The 27997-nt window shown below is 44.0% G+C and overlaps 1 protein-coding gene and 1 pseudogene across 2 annotated transcripts in view; one reads left to right on the top strand and one right to left on the bottom strand.

Annotated features, from left to right (window-relative positions):
• The window catches only part of LRRK1 (leucine rich repeat kinase 1), a 146541-nt gene that overhangs the window by 62234 nt on the left and 56310 nt on the right, over nucleotides 1-27997 (top strand). The gene's annotated exons all lie outside the window — the stretch shown is intronic.
• Nucleotides 1249-27802, bottom strand: LOC148774582 (phosphatidylinositide 4-phosphatase SAC2-like; annotated as a pseudogene).

Consider the following 27997-nt stretch of genomic DNA (forward strand, 5'->3'; position numbering starts at 1 on the left):
TTTGTATAAGCTTTGCATAAGCTTTCCCAACCTTTATATTCAGTTTTTTCTTTGTCTTAGGTGTATTTCTTATAAACAGCATTGTGTTTTTTTCACTTTAAATTATAATGATATTTTATTTTGCATAGTCACAGTATTTGACATTTCAAAAAAAGATATATGACTGATAAATTACAAAAGTGTATATACTTGTCAAAGTTACAACAGACATAATGTTTAGCTGAGAATCACTTCAGTAGCATAAGGCTCTAAAGGTGCCAGATAAACCAATACTTGTTTGGAATAAGATATGCAACTTTCGTAATGATGGGCTTACAGAAGAGGTCCTGGTTCCATGTGGTCAAGGTTACAGTCATAAAACCTAAAGTTTTAGCACAATCATGCTTCAGACTAAATTTTAAATAGTTATGATAGTTTACACAATATGTGATGGACTGCCTTCTGCAAAAAATTACTACTTGAAGACTTCTTTCGGGCATTACCACTATCCAACATGTGTACATTCTAAATAATTCTGAATAGAGCAAAATTAATAGGTTCTGATATTCACATCTGACATCTCAAGTTTTATGACTGGCAAGTCATAATGCTCCTGGACTTTGGGGTTTACAAGGTAGCAATATTTTAAATTTAAGTAGGATGTGGGGAAAATTAGGATCAAATGGGCATACATTTCTTGACTATATAGTGCCATTAGCCCTCAATTAACTCTATAGGGAATGGTTTAGCATCAAAAGCTAAAGCAATAGTTTTTTATGTTAAAATGTAAATACTAGTTACTCCATACTAGTAACACTTTAAAGTCACTAAACTATTTCCCTTGTAGAGATAACACACAGAAATGAACTGACAGAACAGAAACAAATTATGAAAAATGCTAATTACCTAAATGGATCCACGTCCACCCTCTGTGTCTATTTAATACATTCTTCCCACCCATCCCACTCCCCCACTCCAAAAAACGTTCAGATTATTATCTCCCAAAGTAATCTATTCCTGAATTACTTTTCAAGAGACAAACCTCCCTACAGTGTATCAGCTACTTAGGTCTACACATCCTAGGATGATGCACTTCCATTGTCCTAGCTCTATAATTTGGAAATCTGCTCAGGTTTAGTCTCTTTTTAGAACCTTTCCAAATAAACATAATTAGAATTTGTGATACTTAAATTCACAGACAGTACAGATTATGTGACACCTCCTTTTTTTGGATTAAATGAAAACCACAGGATTCTGTGTGGTTAAAAACTAAATCTGAATTACTCGTGTCTGGTGTTGTGTAAATATATTTTTAAGTTCATTTTGTTGGACTTCTTTAACTACTTCAGGTTCTGCAGGGCTCTTCTGAACATTTGCCACTGCAAACTTTATCCCCTGGGTTAATCCAGTTTGTGTAATGTTAGCAACCTGTTCTGTGAAAGTTCAGACCTTTGCAAAGGGAGAGACTGCTCTATTGCAATAGCTCTCTGAAGGACAAAGAGTTACACGAAGCCCTGTCTCCAGTTCAAGCATGCTGGATTTGGAGCTGGTGGTCTTTTGAGATACAACTGAAGGCCCTAGTTCAACTGACACAAACTGTGGCCCTGTTGCAGAAAAAGACACATCTAATTGAGATGGTTCAATTGAATTTCTTCATGAGAAACTTAATTAGTCATTTGATTTCCTTTCTTCCTATCCTGCTGAGAAACAGATCTGATTTCTGATAGCTTGGTCATTTTGTTTTGTGTATCTCGAACAAATCTGTGACAGCAAATATCCACAGGCTTGGCAAAGCCAGTCAGCACGTATATGATGTCAGCAGAAGGACTTTTCTTCAAAGAAGACTCAAGGCCTTTTCCAAGCCCATGTTCATGAGCAGTAGTAACCTCTGAAAGAACATGAATGCTAATATCAGTGTTTCTAGTAAACTAAGATCTTCTGCCTAATTGAGGTGCTGAAGCAATAATACCACAATTAGGAAGAAATAGTCTACTGTCCCTTTACTCTGAAGAGTTAGCTAGCTGCCTGTCTTCATCAGACTTAGAATTTGTATGGAATTCATCATCAGAGTGGTATGAGTTGTTATCTGAAGCCATTTCTCCATCTGACTCTGCCTGGGCTTTATTATCCATCACACTTGCGTTTTCCATGGTTTCAAGACTACTATCTGATTTCCAAAGACTTACTTTTAAGTTTGGTTTTAGAAAGTTAACTTTCATTTCAGAGTTTATAAAGTTTATGAACTTTCGTGGATTGCCAATATTTACAGTGAATTTGGTCTGTATCACTTTTTTATTTAGAGATGAAAATTTACTCATTAAAAACTTTTCACCCGGGCCAAAGAACCTTAGTTTTGAGAACTGATGCCAATGATGTCTTTGTGAGGGCCGAGATGGCTGGCATCACCGACTCTGTGGACATGAGTTTGAGTGTACTCCGGGAGTTGGTGATGGACAGGGAGGCCTGGCGTGCTGTGATTCATGGGGTCGCGGAGAGTCGGACACGACTGAGCGACTGAACTGAACTGAACTGAACTGAATGATGTCTTTGTGAGGGTTACTGGTTTTTCTCTCAAGCTTTCTCTCTATTATAGGTACATCTAATGTCATGGCTTGCTTGGTGACCTGCAGTGTCTCTGCAAGGCACTGAAGCGTATCTTCTCCATCCTCTTCTGGATTGTGCATCACAGCTCTGTGTGTGATAACAGCCACTTGCTTTTATAAATCTTCAGTGCCATCTCATGCAGGACATATTTGGCTCTCCAAAGAGTAGGTTCAGGACCTATTTCTATTTTTCCCAGATCTACCAGACTTAGTTGTTGATACTGGTTTACTTTGTCAACTTTCATCATCATAACAGGCCACGAAGTAGACAGAAAGCAGTGACATAGCGTCAATGAGGATATGCTCTTAAAACTGTCTCTTGAGCCAAGCCATAAAAAGTATGTCATGACCCGTAATATGAAATGAATTCTACACCTACTAATTAGTGTTACTTCATCCTAGCTTCTATTTTGACACTAATATTTACATCTGTCAAACATGATCTCAGTCAAAAGCATCAAGTCCAGAAGGAAAAGCACTTGGCATATAACAGGCAGTTGAGGAAAATGTCTGCCCTTCCCCCACCCACATTTTTACCAAAGTATAAGCTTCAGTAAATACTTAATTTTCCTCTCTACCACCCTCCACCCCACTTAAGCAGAAAAAAACAAAACAACAACAGAAAAAAACAAAAAAAGCCAGACATTTTTAAAAATGCAGACAAGAAAAGAAAGGAAAGCTCTTTGGGTGCTTCCCCGCCCCCACGCCTGAAGGAAGGGCAGCCAGTCAGACACCCCTCCTTCCACGAAGCCTCCTGCCCCTCACGCAGCCCCGCCCCCGAAACGGTCATCAGGCGACAGACAGGAGGCTTTATTACAGGACAAATACAGCCTTTCAGGAACTTGAACCTGCACCAAGGAGAAAGATTTGGAAAGTCACCGCCAGGTTGCCAGCTCAGGCTTGGCCCACAGCCGTGAGGCTGGGCGGGGAGGAGCCCCAAGGCTTGTGCATCTGGTCAGTGCCACCTGCCCTGCCAGCGAGTTCCTGCGCAGTCAGAGCAGTCTGCACCAAACCCAGTGCCTGTAGTGACTGCCTGTATTTTCAGTTTTGTCTTTGTCTTTGGTGCATTTCTTATAAATAGTGCTGAGTTTTTTATCCCAACTGAGAGTATGTCTTTTGAAAGAGGAACACACCTAATTCACATTTGTGTAGGACCTGTCATATTGGTTTATGCCTTCCATCTTTTGTATTATGCTTGTGTGCTAAGTCCCTTCAATCATGTCTGACTCTGTAAACGTATGGACTGTAGCCCCCCTGGCTCCTTTGTCCATGGCATTCTCCAGGCAAGAATACTGGAGTGAGTTGCCATGCCCTTCTCCAGGGTGTCTTCCCAACTCAGGGATTGAACCCTTGTCTCTTACATCTCCTGTATAGACAGGTGGGTTCTTTACCACTAGCACCACCTGGGAAGCCCCTTTTTGATTACATACATTTCTATTTTGCTAAAGTCCTTGACTATGTGGATCACAGCAAACTGTGGAAAATTCTTGAAGAGATGGGAGTACTAGACCACCTTACCTGCCTCCTGAGAAATCTGTATGCAGGTCACGAAGCAATAGTTAGAACCGTACATGGAACAATGGACTGGTTCAAAATTGGGAAAGGAGTATGACAAGGCTGTATATTGTCGCTCTGTTTATTTAACATATACAGAGTACATCATGCGAAATGCTGGGCTGGATGAAGCTCAAGCTAGAATCAAGACTGCCGGAGGAAATATCAATAACCTCAGATATGCAGATGATACTGTTCTAATGGCAGAAAGTGAAGAGGAACTAAAGAACCTCTTAATGAAGGTGAAAGATAAGAGTGAAAAAGCTGGCTTGAAACCCAGCATTCAAAAATCGAAGATCATGGCATCCAGTCCCATCACTTCATGGCAACTAGAAGAGGAAAAAGTGGAAACAGTGACAGACTTTATTTTCTTGGGCTCAAAAACCACTGTGGACATTGACTGCAGCCATGAAATTAAAAGATGCTTGCTCCTTGGAAGGAAAGCTATGACAATTCTAGACAGTGTATTAAAAAGCAGAGACATCAGTTCTGGTTCAAGATGGTAGAGTAGAAGGATGTGCGCTCATCTCCTCCTATAAGAGCACCAAAATTGCAACCAGCTTTTGAACAACCATCAACAGGAGGACACTGGAACCCACCAAAAAAGGATACCCCATGTCCAAAGACAAAGAAGAAGCCACACCAAGATGGTAGAAGGGGCACAAACATGTTAAAATCAAACCCCGTAACCACTGAATGGGTGACCCACAAACTGGAGAACAATAACACCAAAGTTCTCCCACTGCTGTAAAGGTTCTAAACCCCGTGTCAGGCTTCTCAGCCTGGGGATCCAACAGACGGACTGGGCACCCCTAGGGAATATGACTTTGAAGGCCAGTGGGACTTGACTGCAGGTATTCCATAGAACTGGGGGAGACAGAGACTCCAGCCTTGGAGGTCAAAATAAAATCTTGCATGCACCCAGACCCAGAAGAAAGGAGAAATGACCCATAAAGGAGGCTGGACCAAAACTGCCTGCTGGGGTGGTGTGTCGCCTAGGTCAGGAGGGGTTCACCACAGGGACAAGGGCACTGCAGCAGCAGTCCTGGAAGGTCCCCCTTGAAGTAAACCCTCTTGGAGGTCCCCATTAACTCTGCCATGGAGTCTGTAGACCCCAGATCTGGGTCACCAGGCCAAACAACTAAGAGGGATGGTGGTCAACCCTATCCATCAGCAGATAATTGAATTAAAGCTTTACTCTGCAAGGCCGTGCCCACCAGAGCAAGACCTAGTTTTTCCCACCCTGTCCCTCCCATCAAGAAGCCTACAGAAGCCTCTTAGCTTCATCCACCAGAGGGCAGACAGAAGAAACAAGAAGAACCACAGTCCCACAGCAGCTAGAACAAAACCACATTACAGAAAGTTAATCAGGATGAAATAGCATAGAATGATGTATGTCCCAGATGAAGGGACAATATAACCGCCCCCCAAAAAAAAGCAACTAACTGAAGTGAAGATATGCAGCCTTTCAGACAAAGAATTCAGAATAATGATAGTGAAGGTTATCCAGATCTCAAAAACAGAATGAAGATACAAGAAGTGTTTACCGAAGAAGAGCTAGAAGAGCTAAAGAACAGACAGACAGAGAGGAGCTAGAAGGAGTCAATGGCGGAATAACTGAGGCAGAAGAGCAGTTAAGTGACCTGGAGGACAGAATAGTGGAAATCACTGCCGCAGAACAGAATATAGGAAGAAGAATGACAGAAAATGAAGACCGCCTAACAGACCTCTGTGAAATGTGTTAGTCGCTAAGTCGTGCCGACTCTGCAATCACAAGGACTGTGGCCCACCAATAGCTGTAAACTTCCTGAACATGGGAAAAGAAATAGTCAGCCAAGTCCAGGAAGCAAAGAGTCCCAGGAAGGATAAACCCAAGGAGGAACACACTGAAAAAAGTGGTAATCAAACTGACAAAAATTAAAGATGAACATAAAATATTGAAAGCAACAAAGGGAAAATGACAAATAGCATACAAGGGAACTCCCATCAGGTTATCAGTTGATTTCTCAACAGAAACTCTACAAGCCAGAAGGGAATGGTATGATATATTTAAAGTGATGAAAGGGAAGAACCTGCAACCAAGAAAGACTACCCAGCAAGACTCTCCTTCAGATTTGATGGAGAAATCTAAAGTTTTACAGACAAGCAAAATTTAGGAGAATTCAGCAACTCCAAACCAACTTTACAACAAATGCTAAAAGAACTTCCCTAGGCAGAAAACACAGGAGAGGGAAAAGACCTACAGAAAATAAGCCCAGAACAATTAAGAAAATGGTAATAGGATCATTCATGTCAATAATTACCTTAAATGTAAATGGATTAAATGCACCAACCAAAAGAGATAGACTGGCTGAGCGGATGAAAACGTACATGTGTGCACTTCCGCTGATCACATCACTCTCCTTGATTGCCCCCCCAAATTGTGTGTGGTTATTTTATATTGTTAGGTTAGTCATGTACCCATTATGGCTTGCAGTTATATTATCTTTTACTTTTGTCTGGCTATTGATTGTGAAACTGATAAACATCTTTTACTATTGTGATTATGTAACTATTATTCATTAAATACCATTGTATCATGATTGGTCAACAGAAAAGTAATAGAATTCTGCATCACCAAAATTACCATTTAATAGAAAAACCTGTAATCTCTTTTTAAAATCCAGATTCATATCAGAATTTTCTTGGAATTTTTTGAAAAATACAAAGGCCCAGGTATTGCTTTTGTTCTCCAGAGTGCCAGATATGTTTTAAATGAGGAGTCATGTTTAAAAACAACTGGACTATGGTGATCTTCTATCCAGTTTGTTTCACTTTTTCTATTTCATATTTAGTGTTCCCATTTCATTTAGTTTATGTTTTCCAATTTCTCCATCTCTTCTCTTTTTTTAATGTTCTTTCTCAAGCCTTTATTAAGCATTGCAGAAAACCTTTTGTATACATATATATAAATTGTATGTATGAGATATGTATTTTAGGAAACTTATGAATTTTTGCCTAACTAAACAATTTATGACATTTTGATTCCACTTGTTTGCCTTAGTGTGACTAGAATGCTAGATTTCTAAGTTAAAATAGATATAGAACAAGCAGCAGAGGTTTACTGTTTAGCGCAGGGAACTCTACTTAGTGTCTTGTAATAACCTATAATGGAAAATGATCTCAAAATGATACATGTGCATATGTATAAATGAACCACCCCGCTCTGTACCTGAAACATGGTAAGTCAACTATTTAGTTTTTGTTCACTCAGTTCTATCCGACTGTGCAACCCCATGGATTGCAGCACGCCAGGCCTCCCTGTCCCCCACTGTCTCCCAGAGCGTGCTCAAACCCGTGTCCACTGAGTCAATGATGGCATCCAACCATCTCACCTCTGCCATCCCCTTCTCCTCTGCCTTCAATCTTTCCCAGCATCGGGGTCTTTTCCTGAGTCAGCTCTTCATATCAGGTGGCCAAGGTGTTGGAGCTTCAACTTCAGGATCAGTCCTTCCAATGAATATTCAGGATTGATTTCCTTTAGGATTGATGAGTTTGATCTCCTCACTGTCCACAGGACTCTCAGGAGTCTTCTCCAACACCACAATTCAAAAGCATCAATTCTATGGCGCTCAGCTTTCTTTATGGTCCAACTCTCACATCCATACATGACAAGCTTTGACCATATGGACATTTGTCAACAAAGTGATGTCTCCACTTTTTAATACGCTAAATTTGTCATAACTTTACTTCTAAGGAGCAAGCATCTTTTAATTTCATGGTTGCAATCAATGTCCACAATGATTTTGGAGCCCAAGAAAATAAAGTCTGTCATTGTTTTTGTTTTTTCTCTATCTATTTATCATGAAGTGATGGAATGAGATGCCATGGTCTTAGTTTTTTAATGTTGAGTTTTAAGCCAGCTTTTTCACTCTCCTCTTTCACCTTCATCAAGAGGCTGTTTAGTTCCTCTTCACTTTCTGCCATTAGGGCTTCCCTGAAGCTTAGTTGGTAAAGAATCCACCTGCAATACAGGAGACCCCGGTTCAATTCCTGGGCCGGGAAGATCTGCTGGAGAAGGGATAGTCTACCCACGTCAGTATTCTTGAGCTTCCCTGGTGGTTCAGCTGGTAAAGAATCTGCCTGTAATGCAGGAGACCTGGGTTTGATCCCTGGGTTGGGAAGATGCCCTGGAGAAGGGAAAGGCTACCCACTCCAGTATTCTGGCCTGGAGAATTCCATGGACTGTATAGTCCATGGGGTCACAAACAGTTGGACACGACTGAGTGACTTTCACTTCACTTCACTTTCATCTGCATATCTGAGGTTATTGGTATTTCCTCCGGCAATCTTGATTCCAGCTTGAGCTTCATCCATCCTGGCATTTCACATGGTGTATTCTGCATATAAGTTACATAAGTCAACTATATGTCAATAATATATATATATACATATATATATACACACACATGTATTGTATGTGTATATATGTGTATATATATATATAGAAAGAAAAAAAAAGAGATACCACTTTGCTTACAAAAGTCCATATAGTCAAAGCTATGGTTTTTCCAGTAGTCATGTACAGATGTGAAAGTTGGACCATAAGGAAGGCTGAGTGCCAAATAATTGATGCTTTCAAATTGTGGTGCTGGAGAAGACTCTTGAGAATCCCTTTGACTAAAAGGAAATCAAACCAGTCGGTCCTAAAGGAAATCAACTCTGAATATTCATTGGAAGGACTGATGCTGAAGCTGAAACTCCGATACTTTGGCCACCTGATGTGAAGAGCCAACTCATTGGAAAAGACCCCGATGCTGGGAAAGATTGAGGGCAGGGGAAGAAGGGTTTTGCAGAGGATAAAATGGTTAGTCAGCATCACCGACTCATTGGACATGAATTTTAGCTAACTGGGAGATAGTGGAGGATAAAGGAGCCTGGTGTGCCGCAGAGCATGGGGTCACAGTCAGACATGACTCAGCGACTGAACAGCAACATTTGCTTTTTACCTCTCTCTTTTCTTAGTATTTATTTGCTCATTTATTTGGCTGCTTAGGGCCTTAGTTGTGACTTACGAGATCTTTGGTCCTTATTTGTGGCGTGTGCGATCTAGTTCCCTGACCAGGAACCAGACCCAGGCCCCCTGCATTGGGGGCTCAGAGTCTTAGCTACTGGACCACCAGGGAGGTCCCTTTTTACCTTTTTCTAATCATTTCTGGTTTGCGAGTTTCTAGAGAGCACTGATATTCTGTTTTCCATACCTTCTTACCTCTCTGTACCTTGGCTGGTCTCAGTTATAAACAGAGGTAGTTATAGTATCTACCTTGGAAGTCAGCTTCCAAGGCCTTACTTAGACAAGGCCTGACACATAATAAGTCTCAATAAACATTAAACATCAGCTTCATGTTGCAAAAGGAAATCATGATCATCTAACCCTTACATGTGTATAGTGTTCAGTGTTTTTCCCAGCACTTTCTTAGCATATTTGAACCATAGAACACTTCAGTAAGAATTGCAAGAAATAGAATTTGTTTACCAGATGAAAATATTGAGGTTTAGAGACATTCTGTTACTTTTCTGAGAACAGAAAATATTAAACGAATCTGAATCTTTGTAACTTGGGGATTTTCTCATTTCATTGATCCCTGCAGTGTACCCCCCAGGTCTTTCATGTAGATCAGTGGTTCTTGCACTTTTCTGTAATTGGAGTCCCTGGTGGCTTTTAAAAATCACAATGTGCAGGCCACACTGTACACTACCTAAATCCGAATCTGTAGGATGGGACCTGAAACAGTAGTTTTTTAGAAACTTCCCAAGTGAATCTAACGTGCACCTGGTGAGTTTCATTTTCTTGGTTTAAGGTTAAAAGCAGAAACGGTTGAGATCTGTGTCTGTGATCTTTTCAACCGGTAATTCCTGTTAATTTTCCAGGGTAGGGATAGAGCGTGCATGTGATTACTGGATTCTGTAAATGAGAACGCAAAGACAAGATGCAGTTACTTTTCTTTTGTTTGGCTCTCTTGGGCAGAATCGGAAGAGAAAATGAAATTACAGTACAGCCTGAGTCATAAGGACTCTTTGGGCTTCCCCAAAGAGGGTGGTGTTTTTTATAGTATTATTATTCAAGTGAATTTCACACTCAAGCGCCTTGCACTAGGTGTGTTTGGCTGCTCGGATCGCTGACCTGTGACAGCACTTTCCTTCTGTGCTGCCAGCAGGAGAGGAGGTTAGCACGGGGCAGTCTAGCATCGGGAATGATGACTTGGGAACCAGAGGTAAGTGCTCCAACCTTCCCAGGTGTGCAGGGGGATTGAACTGGCGTTTGGGATTTAGAATATTGGACTAAGGCTTCAGCACCAAAAGGGTACTTGGCTGCCATGTGTGCACAGCCTGAAAACTCCCTGTCTTCCTGGCCATTCATGGCAGTGACCTTGCTAAAGCAGTCGTCTTGTTTTCTTCTGTTTTTGTGCTCTGCCTTCCCCACCAGCCAGTTGGTATTTTTTAATGTAATTTCTGCCTCTGTGGAAGCCATGGCTGGTTGAGGTTCCCCATGCCTCTGTGTCAGGCCCAGCCTAGTTCTCAGGCTGCCAGAATCTGTCTCTGCCGGCATCTGGGAATGGCTGTGAAGCCCACGTTGATTTTCCACTGTCAGTGGGCAGTTAGGTTTTGATGGTGTTTGGAAAGGAAAGTCTGAGAGCCTGCATCACATGGTCTGGCTGCATTTTTCAAAGAGCAAAAGCAAAGCCAAGTCAGACCTGACCAAAATCGTTCCTAGCTCTGGTTCCCGGGTGCCCCTCTGGAAAGTCTCCCAAACCCTTGCCTGGATGTTTAATGAGCTGGCTTGTGTTCGTGGTGACCATCCTGTCAGTGTTTGCTTTGTTTCCATGAGAAATAACACTTTGGTGTTGGCACGGCCAGAAAGAAACAAATGCCGGGAGGCCAAGGCAGGGCCTGGACTTGGCGCGGTATTTGTCCCATTCAGCAGTGAGGAGGCTGGGCTGGAGGCCTTGCTGGAGTAAGTGGATTAGGACTGAAATTTTGGAAACTACCCAGTTGGGAACTTACTGATTTTCTTTAGACGTCTCTAATGACGTCAGATCTGATGGTGAACCAGAGAGGATCATTCTTTACACCAATACTTTGGGCCACCTCATGCAACAAGTTGACTCATGGAAAAGACTGATGCTGGGAGGGATTGGGGGCGGGAGAAGGGGACGACAGAGAATGAGATGGCTGGATGGCATCACCGACTTGATGGACATGAGTTTGAGTGAACTCCGGGAGTTGGCGATGGACAGGGAGGCCTGGCATGCTGTGATTCATGGGGTCGCAAAGAGTTGGACACGACTGAGCGACTGAACTGAACTGAACACTGTCATCATTACTGCTGGCACTTTGGATCAGCTCTGGCTTATGATGCACCCTGCACATTTCTGGTGGCCGGCCATCCAGATGCTGGTGTCTGTGCCTGAGCACAAAGGGCCTGGCTGCGCTCGGGAGCTGAGGCCGCGCTTCTCAGGCATCAGGGCAGTCTGGAGGGTCCACGGACGCACACGCGGGTGCTTGGCAGGGTAACGCCGCCGCAGGGCCGGCTGCTCAGCTCTGCTCAGGCCACCATGAGCAGCTGACTGAGGGCCTCTGGCGCTGGGGGAGGTAAGGCTTCTGGGGCGCATCCCTGCCCCAGTTAGGCCTGAGGTTTGGTATCAGGGCCTTACCCGAGAACTGTGAGCTCTCCAGGGCATCTTTGCATGTACACCACCGCCTTTTGGGCTCCTCGCAGCCTCCTCGGGCGGGCAGTATGGCCGGCCCGGCGGGTGCACAGCAGCGCAGGGCGGTTCTGCCTCTTTATCGCTGGCTTGTGTGAGAGGAGCCCTCACCTGACCTGTGAGAGCTGCTAAATATGAGATTAAACTCAGAACGGTCATGGCCTCTGCTGTAAGCTCTGCTTTTCCGAGCCCTGGAATTCGGCCGATGATCCTGCACATGTCTGTTTTCTCTAGTTTCCGAAAGCAACAGCTTTCTCCTCCCTCATGCCCTGTTCACATGCTTTCCCTATGGATTAAACTCACCACTGTGATGCCGTCCCCACGGGGAGTGCTTCCTAGAACTGGAGAACAGACAGTGAGGGTCACACAGGAGAACAGGTGAGCCAGGGAACCGTGTAACCTTCCAGGCAGGTGTTCATGCTGGGCGTCCTATTAGATCATCAAATATAATACAAAGCAGCAGTTATACAAACCACTTGCATTTAATTTACAGTGGAGAAAATGATTACTAGAGATACAGAAATACTATTATTTGGAATATGTGACAAACTAGAAGACACAATAAGGAAAGAATAAGAGAAGAAAAGGAAACATTGTCAAATGTCATTGAAACTATTGGAAATCAGCATTGTTGTTCAGTCCCTAAGTCATGTCTGACTCTTTGCAACCTCAAGGACTGCAGTCCGTCAGGCTTCCCTGTCACTCACTATCTCCCAGAGTTTGCGCAAACTCATGTCCATTGAGTCAGTGATGCCATCCATCCATCTCACTCTCTGTTGCCCCCTTCTCCTTCTGCTCTCAATCTTTTTCAGCATCACGGTCTTTTCCAGTGAGTCATCTCTTCGCATGAGGTGGCCATAGACAAGGACATTCATAAATATGCAAATCAAGTCCAGACAGGTAAAAGTTAAGCATTGGAAACTCGTTAGAATATATTTTAAAAGCACGTTTATTCCAGTTATAAAAGAAAATGATTACATTTCAAAACTTTAAAGGTATGTCAAGATGTATAGTCACAAATAAGATAAATGATATATATTAAAATTAATTATAGTAAAATGTTGTAATATAGTAAGAAATATTTTTACTATAGTATACTAGTATAATAAAATATAACTTTTAAAGAAATATTAAAAAGGAAAAATGTTAGAAGATACTTGAGAAAAAAGAACTGACAGAAACTGAAATCCAAAAGAAGTAATTGATACGAGTATATGTCAGTTGATAATTGAGTTTAATTCAGTCTGTGTTTATAGATCACCTATTAGATGCTTAGTACTCTGCAGTGCCCACGCCAGAGCCGTGGTCATATCGCTTACAAGTGGCCTTGGGTAAGAAGTTCAGAGAAATGAATGGTTAATTTACATAAAAGAAAACACAGACAATAAATCATGGCATGGAAACATATACAACTTTATTGGAAACTACAGAAATAAAAATTAAAATAACTAGAAAATGTTGTCACATACCTGTTAAACTCACAAAAATAAACATAAATGCTGAGTAAGACACTTGGCAGTGTCAAAGAGAAAGGGACACCAAAGCCTTGCTGCTGGCGATATAAATTGGTTCCATATGTGTGGAAAGTAATTGGCATCATGTGACAAAAGCTATAAAGTGCTTTTCTCCCAGAGAACAGCTCTGAATTTGGTATTTCCTTTCTGAAAGATACCTCTAGGACATAACTCAAAAGAAAAAAAAGTATTGCCACAACTGCACTGCTCAAAGCACGGCTATTTATAAGAAACTAGGAGAAAACCCCACTACCCAGCAGCAGGGGGCCGCACTGTGCGTGCTTTACCCAAAGGCCCACACTGCCCAAGAGGGACAGTGGGCGGCCTGCCGCACGCCACCCCACCAGCTCACCACACCTCAGCCCCAGGCCCGGGAAGGGCTCCCCTAGTCCACAGGCCAGGTCACATCCCTCTTCCATTTCCTAGAGCTCCCTGTCCTTTTATTCATAGCACTTAAAGTTTGGGGTTGTCTGTTTGGGTGATATTCTTGTTTAATGTCAATTCCCCCATTTAACTGGAAGCTTCTCCAAAGCAAGAATTTGTCCTGTTTTCCTCACCCTGTATTTGCCCCTTAGTGTATGTAGGGCCTGGAACAGGGTGAGCAGATGGTTGCTTGGATGGATGGATGGAATTTAGGCGGATGGGTGGATGGATGGGTGGGTGGGCTCCCGGGATGGATGCATGGATGGACAGGTAAATAAATGGATGGAGAAATTTTTACTCATGTAATAAGCTTCTGTTTACATAGGACTTCATGGCTAACAAAGTACTTTGCAAAACATTCTACTTTAATCATCTATACAAATCTATGAGGTAGAAATTGTCTTTATTTAAAAATTGAGGAAACAGTTCTCTCAAACAGTAACTTGAATTGGGTAGTAATTGCAGAGATGGTATTTTTATTTCTTGCTTTTTTCTTTCTCTCGAATTGCTATTGGCAAAATTCTTAAGTTGGAAGGAAGATTTTTTGGTAAATTTCCTATTTTTAAAAGGAATGACTGAAATACTACAGGGAAAAAAGCACAATGTTGATTTAAAAGCAGACCTTGTTTACCTATTTTTAAGAATTTTAGTGAAGAAAAATTGATAAGTTTTAATATGTGTTGGCATTTAGATGATTCAAAGAGGACCACTTTTCTTTAACAAAATGTGCTTGATGGTTTTCCAGAAGTTACCACTGTGCTCTTTGCTTGGTATAGATCCTGCTTGGTTGGAGAACTGAAACTTTTGAGTTCAGTTGTTGATTTCCATTAGAGAAAATTTTGTTACAGTTTTTGCATCCATGGGTATACATGTAGTTGACTTAGAATTTTAGTGGCTCTTGCAGAGTAATTGGTTTTAGTCCTAAAATGAAATGAATCTTCTGTTAAGGAACCATGTATGTAACACAGAGACAATTAGTTTTTTGAAAGACTGGACTGAAAAGGAGCTATATTGAATTAGGAGCCTTTGGAGAGTGATCCTTTAGTTATTTTCCTTGTTTGTCTCATATACATTGTTTTGTTTATTCTCTTACTGTGTCACTTTGAGAACTTTTTATTTTAGAAGTAAATCTTGCATTTCAACATCATTATTTGGTTTTTTAGCTCTGGCTGGGGACATCTCCCATAACTTAAACATTATTTTCCAGTGGTTGATAGATTGTCATTTTTATTCTTAGATTATTAAGGTACTTTTATTTTTAACTTAGTCATTGATTATCAGTTTTATTATTTTCAAATTATTCTAAAATTGGTTTTATTTAGCAACTTCCTTGTTTTTATTTCATTTTGCTTTTTCTATTTTTAATCTAATTTCATTTCCCTACTTTCTTTTAGCTTTCCATTCTAAGCAGGGCAGGGCTAGTTTGTGACGCTTTACTTTTTCCTTTTGGTAACTGTTATGAGTTTATCCCTATTACTTGTGATGCTTTTGTTGGTCTAAAAATATATTCTACGCATGTGAATTAGTTTTCCTCTCCCGTGGGGCATTAGTTGTTCAGTTGTGTCCAGCTCTTTCAGTCCCATGGACCGTAGCCCACCAGGCTCCTCTGTCCATGGGATTCTCCAGGCACGAATACTGGAGTAGTATTGCTGTGCCCTCCTCCAGGGATCTTTTCTACCCAAGAATTGAACTCGTATCTCTGCATTGCAGGCAGATTTTTTACCCACTGAGCCTCCTGGGAAGTCCAAGCTCTTCGCCAGCCCCACCCAAACACTACTCATTCAGTTCAATTCAGTCGCTCAGCGTGTCCGACTCTTTGCAACCCCATGAATCACAGCACACCAGGCCTCCCTGTCCATCACCAACTCCCAGAGTTCACTTAAATTCATGTCCGTCGAGATGGTGATGCCATCCAGCCATCTCATTCTCTGCCGTCCCCTTCTCCTCCCGCCCCCAATCCCTCCCAGCATCAGAGTCTTTTCCAGTGAGTCAAGTCTTCGCATGAGGTAGCCAAAGTATTGGAGTTTCAGCTTTAGCATCAGTCCTTCCAATGAATACCCAGGACTGATTTCCCCCAGAATGGACTGGTTGGATCTCCTTGCAGTCCAAGGGACTCTCAAGAGTCTTCTCCAACACCACAGTTCAAAAGCATCAATTCTTCGGCGATCAGCCTTCTTCACAGTCCAACTCTCACATCCATACACACTGGAAAAACCATAACCTTGACTAGACGGACCTTTGTTGGCAAAGTAGTGTCTCCGCTCTTCAATATGCTATCTAGGTACTCATTAGTACTCCAAAATGGTCAAGAGCTGTGTGTGTGTCAGTCAGTCAATCATGTCCAACTCTTTGGGACCCTGTGGACTGTAGTCCACCAGGCTCCTCTGTCCATGGAATTCTCTAGGCAAGAATACTGGAATGGGTTGCCATTCCCTTCTCCAGGGGGTCTTTCCCACCCAGGAATGGAACCCGGATCTCTTGCTTTGCAGGCAGATTCTTTACCATCTGAGCCACCAGGGAAGCTGTTTCCTCTCCTACTCAAGTGTTATTTGAAAGGGCATTTTTAGTTTCCAAATAATTGGATACCTTTCAATTCTGCTTTCATCATTGATTTCTACCTTTACTTTGCCTTTGTCCAGGGATAAGATATGCAGGAGGCTTGCCTTTTCCCTTTTTTCCTTTTACTTTTGTTTCTTACTCAGAATGCTATCAATTTATGTGCAAGTTCATACTGATTTGAGAAAAGAGTTTGTTCTCCTGGCCCCTACTCCCTTTCTTATTATAATGTGTAATTTTATAACTCTCCATTCATTTTTTTTGCATATGAGACCCATCATATTTTGCTAATATTTTTCTAAAATTTTCATGAGTTTGTTTTTTATGAATTTGTCCTGGGTTGGAACCCAGAGAATTAGCATGATGTATTTTGAGGCTTCATCATCATTGAGGCACCTTGATTAGCTCTCCTAATGCCTTTGAAATGGTGTCAGCTATTTCATGGCCATGTGACTGAACATGGTCAGTGGGAAGCGACCAGACAGAGCATTAGGCTCCTGATATGAACTGTGATCCTGGTTCTCTTACCTTCAAACAGATTGCCTCACTGAGGCTGTTAATGTGCAAACTGTACCTGAGCTTACAGGGTTACTGTGAGGGTTATTTGAAAAAGTTCTGTGTATGCCTTGCAAAGAGTTACCAGGAAGGTATTATCATGCCATCACAGCTCAACTTCCAGAAGGTTCTCCTACAGGGTTCAGGTTTGAATGTGCCCTACAAGGCAACAGACTGTTGTGTGTTGACTGTTTAAAATGCCACTGCAGGATTGTTTATAAGTTATTTTTGTGCTTACATTTCGCATTGATCTGGCTTGCTTGGTTATGTTTCCCTTTTTTTTCCTTTGTCTGAAATTTTATTGGCAGCTAACCACCATTAATTCTGACATTTACATTATTTTTAGCAGAAAGGCTTTTGTCAGAACTGATTTAATTTTTTTCTCTCACTAAGTCATTTAATTTAATAACAGTCATTTAATTAATCTTTCTTCTGAGTTTAGAAGGAAGGCTATGCTCCCCTTTCTCTTTTCCTCTCCTTTCCCTTACCCACTTTATTGTCCTCAGGTCGTTTTCAAATTTTGCCTTTTTCATCATAGAGTCCTCCTAGGCTTTTCCCTAAATTAATAACTGGTTTCACTGTCCTATCCCTACACTTTTATTGTGTTTCTAATCTGCTTATCTCAAGAGGCATCCCTGCGGCTTTCAAGAATCTCTGCTTATTTCGTTTCCTTTCTTAATCTGTGGGCTTCTGTTGATGGAATGTCCCGGACTCTCAGGTCTTGACTTCTCCCTTCGTCACTTAACTTGTTACCTTCTGTATCAGAGCCACTGTAACAAAGGAACAGACACGAGTTGGCTTAGAATATCAGGAACATATCGTCGCAAGTTCTGTAGGCTGCACATCTGACTCAGGGTGTTGACAGGGCCTGTGCTCCTTGTCACAGCTCCAGCAGAAGACCCTTCCCTGCCACTTCCTGGCATCCAGCGGCTACCGGCCGTCCTCGGTGTCCCGTGGCGTGTAGACCCATCACCCCAGTCTCATGCCATCCCCCTGCCCTGACTTCTCCTCGTTTCTCTGCACGCATCCACCTCTGTGTCTCGCCTCCCCTTTCCATAAGGACACCAGTCACACTCGGGCCCACCCTAGTGACCTCATTTTAACTTGATTGCCTCCATAAAGACCCTGTTTCCAAATAAACTCAAATAAGTTTGTTTTCAGGTACCTGAAAAGAAGCATATCTTTTGCCAGGACACAGGTCCTCCCATGACACCATCCCGTGGCTGTTACTCCACTGCCTTTGGTCTAGTCCCCCTCCGTGGTGGTCTCACACGCACAGGCAGATAGCCAGTCAAGTCCAGGCTCCTATTCCTCCTTCCACTTTCAACACCCTCTCCCTCCTGAGAGCCTGTCCCTGCCAGGTGTGTGGACTCGAGCAGGTACTCGGGAGCCTTGCATGGAGGGTTCTCCAGGCCATGGCTGGGGGCGCAGTCGGTCCTCACTTGCCATGGCCCTCGCCTGCACAGGGAGACTGGACCAGAGCTGCTGTCTCCAGCACGCTGATCCCCATGCTGATCCAGCTGGCTCCCCATCACTCAGAGCCTCGTCTGACCGTCTGGGCTCCAGAAGACACTTGCAGGCTTGAAATTTACCACTAACTTGTTGGCCTCCATACACAGACCCCCTTCTGCAGTCACCGATGTCACTTGGGAGGCCTAGGATTTGTTTTCAGATTCTGCAGCTGATTCTGCTGCCCTGAGCACCTTCATTCTCAGGTTTCTTTTGGCTTGTTCTTCAGTCGTTTTTATGAGTCTCTTCCTTTCTGAAACCCGTTGGATTTGCACTCCTTCAGCTGTCTGGTGCCCTGACTACTCCTTTGCAGTCAGAAGGTAGTTCTTGTCTTACTGTCTATTTCAACAAAGAACCACCACCCAGCAATGTGCTTACTCACAAAAAGGAAGTCTTAGGTTCTATGTAGTCCGAAGAAAGAAAGAAAGTGAAGTCGCTCAGTCGTGTCCAACTCTTCAGGACCCCATGGACTGTAGCCTACCAATCCTCTGTCCATGGGATTTTCCAGGCAAGGGTACTGGAGTGGGTTGCCATTTTCTCTTCCAGGGGATCTTCCCAACCCAGGGATGGAACCCCGGTCTCCTGCATTGTAGGTGGATTCTTTACCATCTGAGCCACTAGGGAAGCCCTATGTAGTCTAAGGGTCCATGAATACATTTTAGAACATTCTATGCATTTCTTCCCCATTTTAACTCATGTGTCTTGACTAAAAAGACTAATTGCACTGACTGCCTTTTTTGTATCATGCCTTGCTGTCATTGAGTTCCCGTCTGTCCCCTCAAGGGACATTGAGACGAGAATATGAGGAGAAGGGATGCAGATTCTGCTTTGTGAGTTCCACGGAGACCTAAGAAGGGGGCATTGGAGCTTGCTCTGGTGGGGCTGTGCTCAGGATTGCAGAGGCATGTCCTCCCAGCGCTGGAGCAGAGTTCTCTGTGTCCGCTCAGGGCCCACTTGCCAGCCCCTCAGCTCTTTAGGTTAAAGCCAGCCGAAAAGCGCTGTCAGTTTCAGCCCTTCGTAAACCATTATATTTTTCAATCATAAGGGTCGTGCCAACATAAAAGCATGAAAGAGGGCATGCTTTCAGTCTTGGACTCAATCTCTGTGACATTTATCTGTGGAAGCTTCAGGCAGCGGTGTATAAAGGCAGGCAGTTGCCTTCCTGGACCACAGCTTCCATCACAGGACGAGACCTTCTTGTGCAGAGGTCCTTCCAAACATCACTCTCTGTACTGAGCCTAGTGCCCTGGTCTTCCTTAAACTAGTCACAGTTACCATCACAGCCTTGGAAAACAAGTTTCTTAGGTCGCCTTCATTGCCTTCTGGGAGATCAGTGCTTCCTTTCCTTTGGTCCAGAATTGAAAGGACTCATGCTTAAGAAGGCAATGGCAAGCCACTCCAGTACTCTTGCCTAGAAAATCGCATGGACGGAGGAGCCTGGTAGGCTGCAGTCCATGGGGTTGCTACTAGTCAGACACGACTGAGCGACTTAACTTTCACTTTTCACTTTCACACATTGGAGAAGGAAATGGCAACCCACTCTGGTGTTCTTGCCTGGAGAATCCCAGGGACGGCGGAGCCTGGTCAGCTGCCATCTATGGGGTCGCACAGAGTTGGACACGACTGAAGCGACTTAACAGCAGCAGCAGCAGCAGCAGCAGCATGCTTAAGAACCAAGATAGCACTTTGTCTGTGTGCTTCTTCCAGGGTGACGTGGCCTTAACCATGGTGTCGTTGAATTCTGGGATCTCTGCAGCCAGCTGTCTTTGACTGCAGTTCAGCGTGCATGGATTTAATGATACATTTGCTAGGTTGTCTCCCTCAGAACCTGGTTTATTGTGGTCCCGCCTGCACTAAACACAAATAAGTAATGAGGGCTGGCCCAGCTAGGTTCCTTTGCATCCTTTTTCCTTCCTTCTTCCTTACTGCCGCTTTGGAAATACTTGTACACCCTGTAATGTTTGTGCATCAAAAGGATAGTAACTTTTGAAGGTGAAGGTTCTCAGACTAATCCAAGACCAGGTAGAAACCTTACATGTTTTTCCAACCACCATCCAGCCCAGAAGTCTTTTCACAAACGTGTCTGAATTCTGAGTGTGTCCGTGTCATCATGTTTTCAGACTTCTGCTTTTTACTGCTTCTCTCAGGGCTTGAGCTTGAGTTTCACAGATTTCAACCCTCCAGAAACTCTGGCAGGCGTTAGACCTAGAAAAAGCTTAATTTTAGGAACTGGGAGGATCTGCTTCCTCCCCTTCCTCATGTCCAGGTTACTGAGTGCCACACACAGCCACTCACTTCTTATTGATGATTTCCTTCTGATAAATAGTGCCCCCAAAGAAGCAGAGAGGCTTCCCCGCAGGTGTTCGTTCCTGGCTTTGGGGTTAACATCATATGCTCTTAGTCCATGAAAACCAAGGAACTGGTGAGTTAGGATGTCTAGATGCATGGGCAGTACACACAGCTCTTCCTTTGAGCCATAAACTCCCTGGGCCTTGGTTTCTTCTACAGCATCCAGATCTTCAACCACAGTGCCTGGCAGGCTGGCCTGCACTTGGCAGTGCTCAAGTAAGTGCTGACTCTGAGGCAGGATGGCATCCTTGTTGCCTAACTGGGGGCCATAACGCAGACCCTCGCTGAAGGTGGCCCTTGCCCCAGGACTTGCAAGTTCAGGAGGCTTTAGATGACTTGAAGTTTATAAGGGCTCTGAATTCCAGGAGAAAGAAAACAGATCAGGGAGCACCCCGTCCCCTTTGTCGTGCTGGCAGGACAGAGTACAGTCAGAGGCCAGACCGCCTGCAGAGTCTGGGGTCCCTGAGTAACCTTGGGAAACCCACGATCAAAAGCTACCTCTCTCACCTGTAAACTTGTGCAAGACTCTCTTGGCTCCAGGCCCACCACCCTGGTGTTTCCAACAGCTCCAGAGCACCCTGGTGGCCCTTTGGCAGGTTGGTCAGTTGGTTACTGACAGCAAGGCCATGATCCCTTGGCCCCACAACTTTTCTATGAATTCTAGTGTTGGGTTCACTTTCTGAGCCCTGTGGTTCATTTATGAATGGGTAGTTTCTGGTGCCAAGAATATACAGAAGAACTATACAAAAAGGATCTTCATGACCCAGATAATCATAATGGTGTGATCATTCACCTAGAGCCAGACAGCCTGGAATGCAAAGTCCAGTGGCCTTAGGAAGCATCACTGCTGCTGCTGCTGCTGCTAAGTCACTTCAGTCGTGTCCGACGCTGTGTGACCCCATAGATGGAAGCCCACCAGGCTCCCCCATCCCTGGGATTCTCCAGGCAAGAACACTGGAGTGGGTTGCCATTTCCTTCTCCAATGTGTGAAAGTGAAGTCGCTCAGTCGTGTCTGACTCTTAGCGACCCCACGGACTGCAGCCTACCAGGCTCAACCATCCATGGGATTTTCTAGGCAAGAGTACTGGAGTGGCTTGCCATTGCCTTCTCCGAGGAAGCATCACTACGAACAAAGATAGTGGAGGTGATGGAATTTCAGTTGAGCTATTTCAAATCCTAAAAGATGATGCTGTGGAAGTGCTGCACTCAATATATTAGCATATTTGGAAAACTCAGCAGTGGCCACAGGACCAGAAAAGGTCAGTTTTCATTCCAATCCCAAAGAAAGGCAATGCCAAAGAATGCTCAAACTACCACATAATTGCATTCATCTCATACACTAGCAAAGTAATGCTCAAAATTCTCCAAGCGAGGCTTCAACAGCACATGAACCATGAACTTCCAGATGTTCAAGCTGGATTTAGAAAAGGCAGAGGAACCAGAGATCAAATTGCCAACATCTATTGGATCATCAAAAAAGCAAGAGAGTTCCGGAAAAAAACACCTACTTCTGCTTTATTGACTACGCCAAAGCCTTTGACTGTATGGATCACAACAAACTGTGAAAAATTCTTAAAGAATGGGAATACCACACCATCTTATCTGCCTCCTAAGAAATCTGTATGAAGGTCAACAAGCAACAGTTAGAACCAGACATGGAACAACAGACTGGTTCCAAATCGAGAGACTGTGTATTGTCACCCTGCTTATTTAACTTAGATGCAGAGTACATCATGAGAAATGCTGGGCTGGATGAAGCACAAGCTGTAAGCAAGATTGCCAGGAGAAATATCAGTAACCTCAGATATGCAGATGACACCACCCTTATGGCAGAAAGCGAAGAACTAAAGAGCCTCTTCATGAAAGTGAAAGAGGAGAGTGAAAAAGCTGGCTTAAAACTCAACATTCAAAAAACGAAGATCATGGCATCTGGTCCCATCACTTCATTGCAAATAGATGGGGAAATAATGGAAACAGTGAGAGACTTTATTTTTTGGGGCTCCAAAATCACTGCTGATGGTGACTGCAACCATGAAATTAAAAGACGTTTGCTCCTTGGAAGAAAAGCTATGACCAACCTAGACAACATAATAAAAGGCAGAGACATTACTTTGTTGACAAAGGTCCGTCTAGTCAAAGCTATGGTTTTTTCAGTAGTCATGTATGGATGTGAGAATTGGACGTAAAGAAAGCTGAGGGCTGAAGAATTGATGCTTTTGAACTATGGTGTTGGAGAAGATTCTTGAGAGTCCCTTGGGCAGCAAGGAGATTCAACCAGTCCATCCTATAGGAAATCAGACCTGAATATTCTTTGGAAGGACTGATACTAAAGCTGATACTCCAATACTTTGGTCACTTGATGCAAAGAACTGACTCATTGGAAAACACCCTGATGCTGGGAGAGATTGAAGGTGGGAGGAGAAGGGGATGACAGAGGATGAGACTGTTGGATGGCATCACTGACTCGATGGACATAGGTTTGAGCAAGCTCCAGGAATTGCTGATGGACAGGGAAGCCTGGTGTGCTGCAGTCCATGGGGTTGCAAAGAGTTGGACACAACTGACCAACTGAACTGAACTGAACTGAACTGAGTTTCTAGGCTTTAGTTGGAAGTTTTCCTTTAGTCTTGAATCCTCAGTTCTAGGAGTTGGCCCGTTCCCCAGTTTCTTCTACCTTCTACCGAGAACAAATTATTAACCCCACAAGCCATCTGCCAAAAGGAACCCAGAGGGTGGGCAGAGGTCTTAGGAGAAACAGTGGGCCAGAAATCTGGGGAGTGTTTGGGGCAGATTGTGGAGGTGCGGGGCTGTCTGGGGCGGGAGTTGAGGTGTTCTCTGCAGACAGACTGCAGTGGGGGAGGCTGTGGGGTTTGAGATGACCTTGATGGTTTAGAGTGGTGGATACAGCTAGAGGTGATAGTAGATGGATTGTCGGTGGTGGTGGCTTGACTCTTTTCAGCACACAAACATTTCTTGAGTGTCTGCTGCACGCTAGGCACAGTGCTGAGCTTCAGAGGTGGTCACGTGCAGCCTAGCACTGGAGATGCATGCAGTCCAGCTTCTGGAAGGCCACACTGCCTCCTGGGACAGAGATGGAGATGACCCTTGGGCTGACTTAGTGCAGCGTGGAATCCATGGGCGGTTTCCTAAAAAGGGAGTTGAGCCTCACAGTGCCTGAAAAAGTGCTCACCCCCACTCAGCTTGCCCAAGGCCCCACATGGGGTGAGTTAGGCAAACACAGGGCTCGCGTCCCCAAGGCGGAGTCCCTGCTCCTTATGCAGTTCTAGGCCGCAGCTCAAGGATCAGAGAGGCTGACCCGGAGGAGATGCAGGAGGAAGGTTGCCGTTGTTGGGACACAACATTTCAGCTGGTTCCCCGAGGATGTCTAATTGATTTGTGTCGTAATTGGTTCATGTCACCATAACAACCTGAGATACGCCTGTTGTTTTATTTTTGATGGCCGTTACAGAGTTTTATTTATAAAACTTTAAATCGACACCTATGGTTTGTTATTTAAAAGCAAACCCAGTCTCCTTTTCACTTTGCATTTGACTGCCATATCAGTTCAGGTGACCTGAATGGCCATCCAGGGCCGTGCAGAGTGGAGAGAGTCAGACTGCGATCTGGACACCTTGGATCAACGATGTATGCTGAAACCACAGGATGAACCGATGCAGGAACAGAAAACATTCACCAGTCTCAGAATATCACCCTCTCAGATTGCTAGTTAATCACAAAGAGTACAATGTGACTTTGTGGCACAGAGGTAGAGTCTGCCTGCCAGTGGAGGAGATGCAAGAGACCCACGTTCAGTCCCTGGGTTGGGAAGATCTCCTGGAGGAGGAAATGGCAACCCCCTCCAGTATTCTTGCCTTGGAAATTCAATGGACAGAGGAGCCTGGCGGGCTCCAGTCCATGGGGTCCCAAAGAGTCAGAAACGACTGAGCATGCTCACACACGCACACAGACAAGATGTGGCATTACAGAGGACAGCTCCCTTAACCAAGGAATCAGACTTGGCATCGCCATTAGTGAGGTAACGTGGCATCAGGTGCCCTCTTGTGGGGTTCAGTTAGCAGCAATGAACATTGAGATTTTTGCCAAAAATGTTTAACTTTTTTTTTTTTTTTTACATGTGTGCATCACTCATCAGGAGGAGTACACAGATATATTTGGTGTCAATGTTCCTCAATTTGGGGACAGTTCTTTTTTGCATAACACTTGTGGTTCTCCTGTTGAGGCAACATCTCCAGGAAGACCTGTGATCTTTGAGATCCATCTTATTAATGTATGATGTCTCAGTGGATAGTGCTAGTGGGTAGTCTGCAATATTAACTGCTTTTTTCCTTTACATATTTGTACCAAGTGCTTTTTTTTTTTGTAGTTAATTTATTTTTTATTGGAGGCAAATTATTTTACAATATTATATTGGTTGGTTTTGCCATACATTGATATGAATTTGCCCCGGGTTTACATAAGTTCCCCCTCCTGAACCCCCCTCCCACCTCCCTCCTCCCTTTATCCTCCCTCTGGGTCATCCCCGCATGCCAGCCCCGAGCATCCTATAACATGCATTGACCCTGAACTAGTGATTCGTTTCACATATGACAACATACGTGTTTCAATGCCATTCTCCCAAATCATCCCACCCTCACCCTCTCCCATAGAGTCCCAAAGACTGTTCTATACATCTGTGTCTCTTTTGCTGTCTCGTATACAGGGTTATCATTTGCATCTTTCTAAATTCCATATATATGTGTTAGTATACTGTATTGGTGTTTTTCTTTCTGGCTTACTTCACTCTGTATAAGAGGCTCCAGTTTCATCCACCTCATTAGAACTGATTCAAATGTATTCTTTTTAATGGCTGAATAATACTCCATTGTGTATATGTACCAAAGCTTTCTTATCCATTCGTCTGCAGATGGACATCTAGGTTGCTTCCATGTCCTGGCTATTATAAACAGTGCTGCAATGAACATTGGAGTACACGTGTCTCTTTCAATTCTGGTTTCCTCGGTGTGTATGCCCAGGAGTGCGATTGCTGGATCATATGGCAGTTCTATTTCCAGTTTTTTGAGGAATCTCCACACTGTTCTCCATAGTGGCTGTACTAGTTTGCATTCTTGAATCTAAACATTAGGAAACAAAATTCAGATTATGGGATATTCTACAAAACAGCTAGAATGACTTGAAAACTTACAGTGCGAAAGTTTAAAAGGACAGCAAAAGGCATGAGGATTCTTCTAGATTCAAGAAAAGTGAAGAGACGTGACAACTAAATGCAGTGTATGATTTTTGATGAGATCCTGGATCAAGATGCAGAATAGTTATAAAAGACATTTCTGGAATATTTGAACATGGCGTATGGATTTGATAACGTTGTACTGATCTCATTTCTTCCGAGATAACGTTGGTGTGAATGAAGTGCCATGGTTACTTTCAGATGACTCAGCAAAAAATGAAAAGTATGTGTTTGTGTGGAGGGATAAAGAAGAAAAAGAAACATGGCGCCATATTAACAGGTGGTGAATCCAGATGAAGTGTATACGAATGGACATGCATTGAACTGCATAAACCTTTCTGCAGTTTTGAAACTTTTCAAGATAAATAATTATAGGGGAAAACAATAATGACAATAAAAACAGCTCAAGCTTGACTTGTCTAAAATTGAGACTAAAACTCCATTCTCTTGACCTGAAACCCAGTATCCCACCGCCTCTCTCCATCAAGCTGAATGGAGAGACACAGGCAGACAGAGCCCCCATCTCCTTGGTTCAAAACCCAGAGCTTTGAGAAGGCACAGCAGACCCAGCCTTTCCAGTCCTGGCCAGTTAGCCAAGGAGACAAAGATGAGGCGCACACGCCACCTTGTGACCAGATAAGGGAGTCTACTGCTGCCAATTTTGAAAGCGAACTTACCTCACGTTATTGGTATCTTTCCCAGTTGCAACATTTTCCCTTTAGTGAAGCACTAATTCTTGTTTCTCTAATTTTCTGATATGGATTTCCAGCTGCTTTAGAGAAACTAGCCAAAAGAGCCATTTCCTTTCCCCAGAAACCTCAGTGAGCCCCACATTCTTGGATGATCAAGAAGAGCAAATCCCTGCTCATGAGCACTTCACCAGATCCCACTTACCACCATGTGCCAGCAAGCTGCTGGCCTTTCTGACCCAACCAAATGAGAAAAGCAAAGGAGATTTATTCAGCGCCTTTGGTAGCGAGTCAGCCACTGTCGCTCGCCTTTTGTCCGAGGAGTGGAGAGGCTTTATCACAGACAACGGCAAGCCATCGGGTGTGCCCTGTCTGGAGGTTGTTGGTGGGCAAGCTGGAGGCGGTGACCTAGAAGGGGGCATCCTTCATGACTGGTTGGGGGAGCTTGTTTGACTTTCCCTAATTAGTCACAGCAGTTTTATTAGCCTAGGGCTAGAGAACCCTTCTCACCAGAAAGGAAGGATCATATAACTTATACTTTATTTCTTTAAATAGAATGAGTCAAACTCTAGGTCAAGTTCAGTCTCTTCCTTCCCAGAGCATGTTCCTTAGACCAGCAGCCCTGGCATCACCTGGGAGCTTGCAGGAAATGCCAAATGCCAGGCCGCACCCCTGACTCACTGCAACGCCTAGTAACAGTCCAGGAAGCTACAGGGTAACTTCTGTAACAGCCCCAAACGTCCGGGACTAGACTGAGAAGTGCCCGGTTCCCTGGTTTTGTCGCTGCTTCCAGTTTAGGTGAGGAGGTCATTAGTGTCCTGGTAGATTGCTGCAGGTTTCGCGTCAAAGTCCTCTTTTTCGCATGTGATCTGGCCGTTGCCTGTGTGTTGTCGTTCACTCTGGAAGCGGAGCATCCGCAAAGCACCCCACGCGGTGTGAGCATGCGCAGGCGCTTCTTGCCCCAATCACGGCGAAGAGTGACCTGAAGGGAGAAGACCCAGGTTTGGGTCTCCGCCTTCTTCTGCAGGCTGGGGAGGGTCCTCCAAGTTGGGATGGCCTCTTCTGCACAGAGCAGGGCCATTCCTGCCGTGCGTCCGGCCTGGCTGTGATCAGCCCTCTGAGAGGTGCCGTGACGCCCATGCGCTCCCTCTCGAGTCTGGAGAGCACGTTGCTGTGTCTGCAGAGCTTCCCTCGAGGATACAGGTGCCCCCGAGTGACAGCGTGCTCCCAGTGCTCCCGATCTCTCAGGACTCTGCTGAGATGAGCAGACAGACTC

Source organism: Moschus berezovskii, chromosome 21 (genome assembly GCF_049115385.1).
Source record: "Moschus berezovskii isolate FMDL1 chromosome 21, NW_MosBer_1.0, whole genome shotgun sequence".
NCBI lineage: Eukaryota > Metazoa > Chordata > Mammalia > Artiodactyla > Moschidae > Moschus > Moschus berezovskii.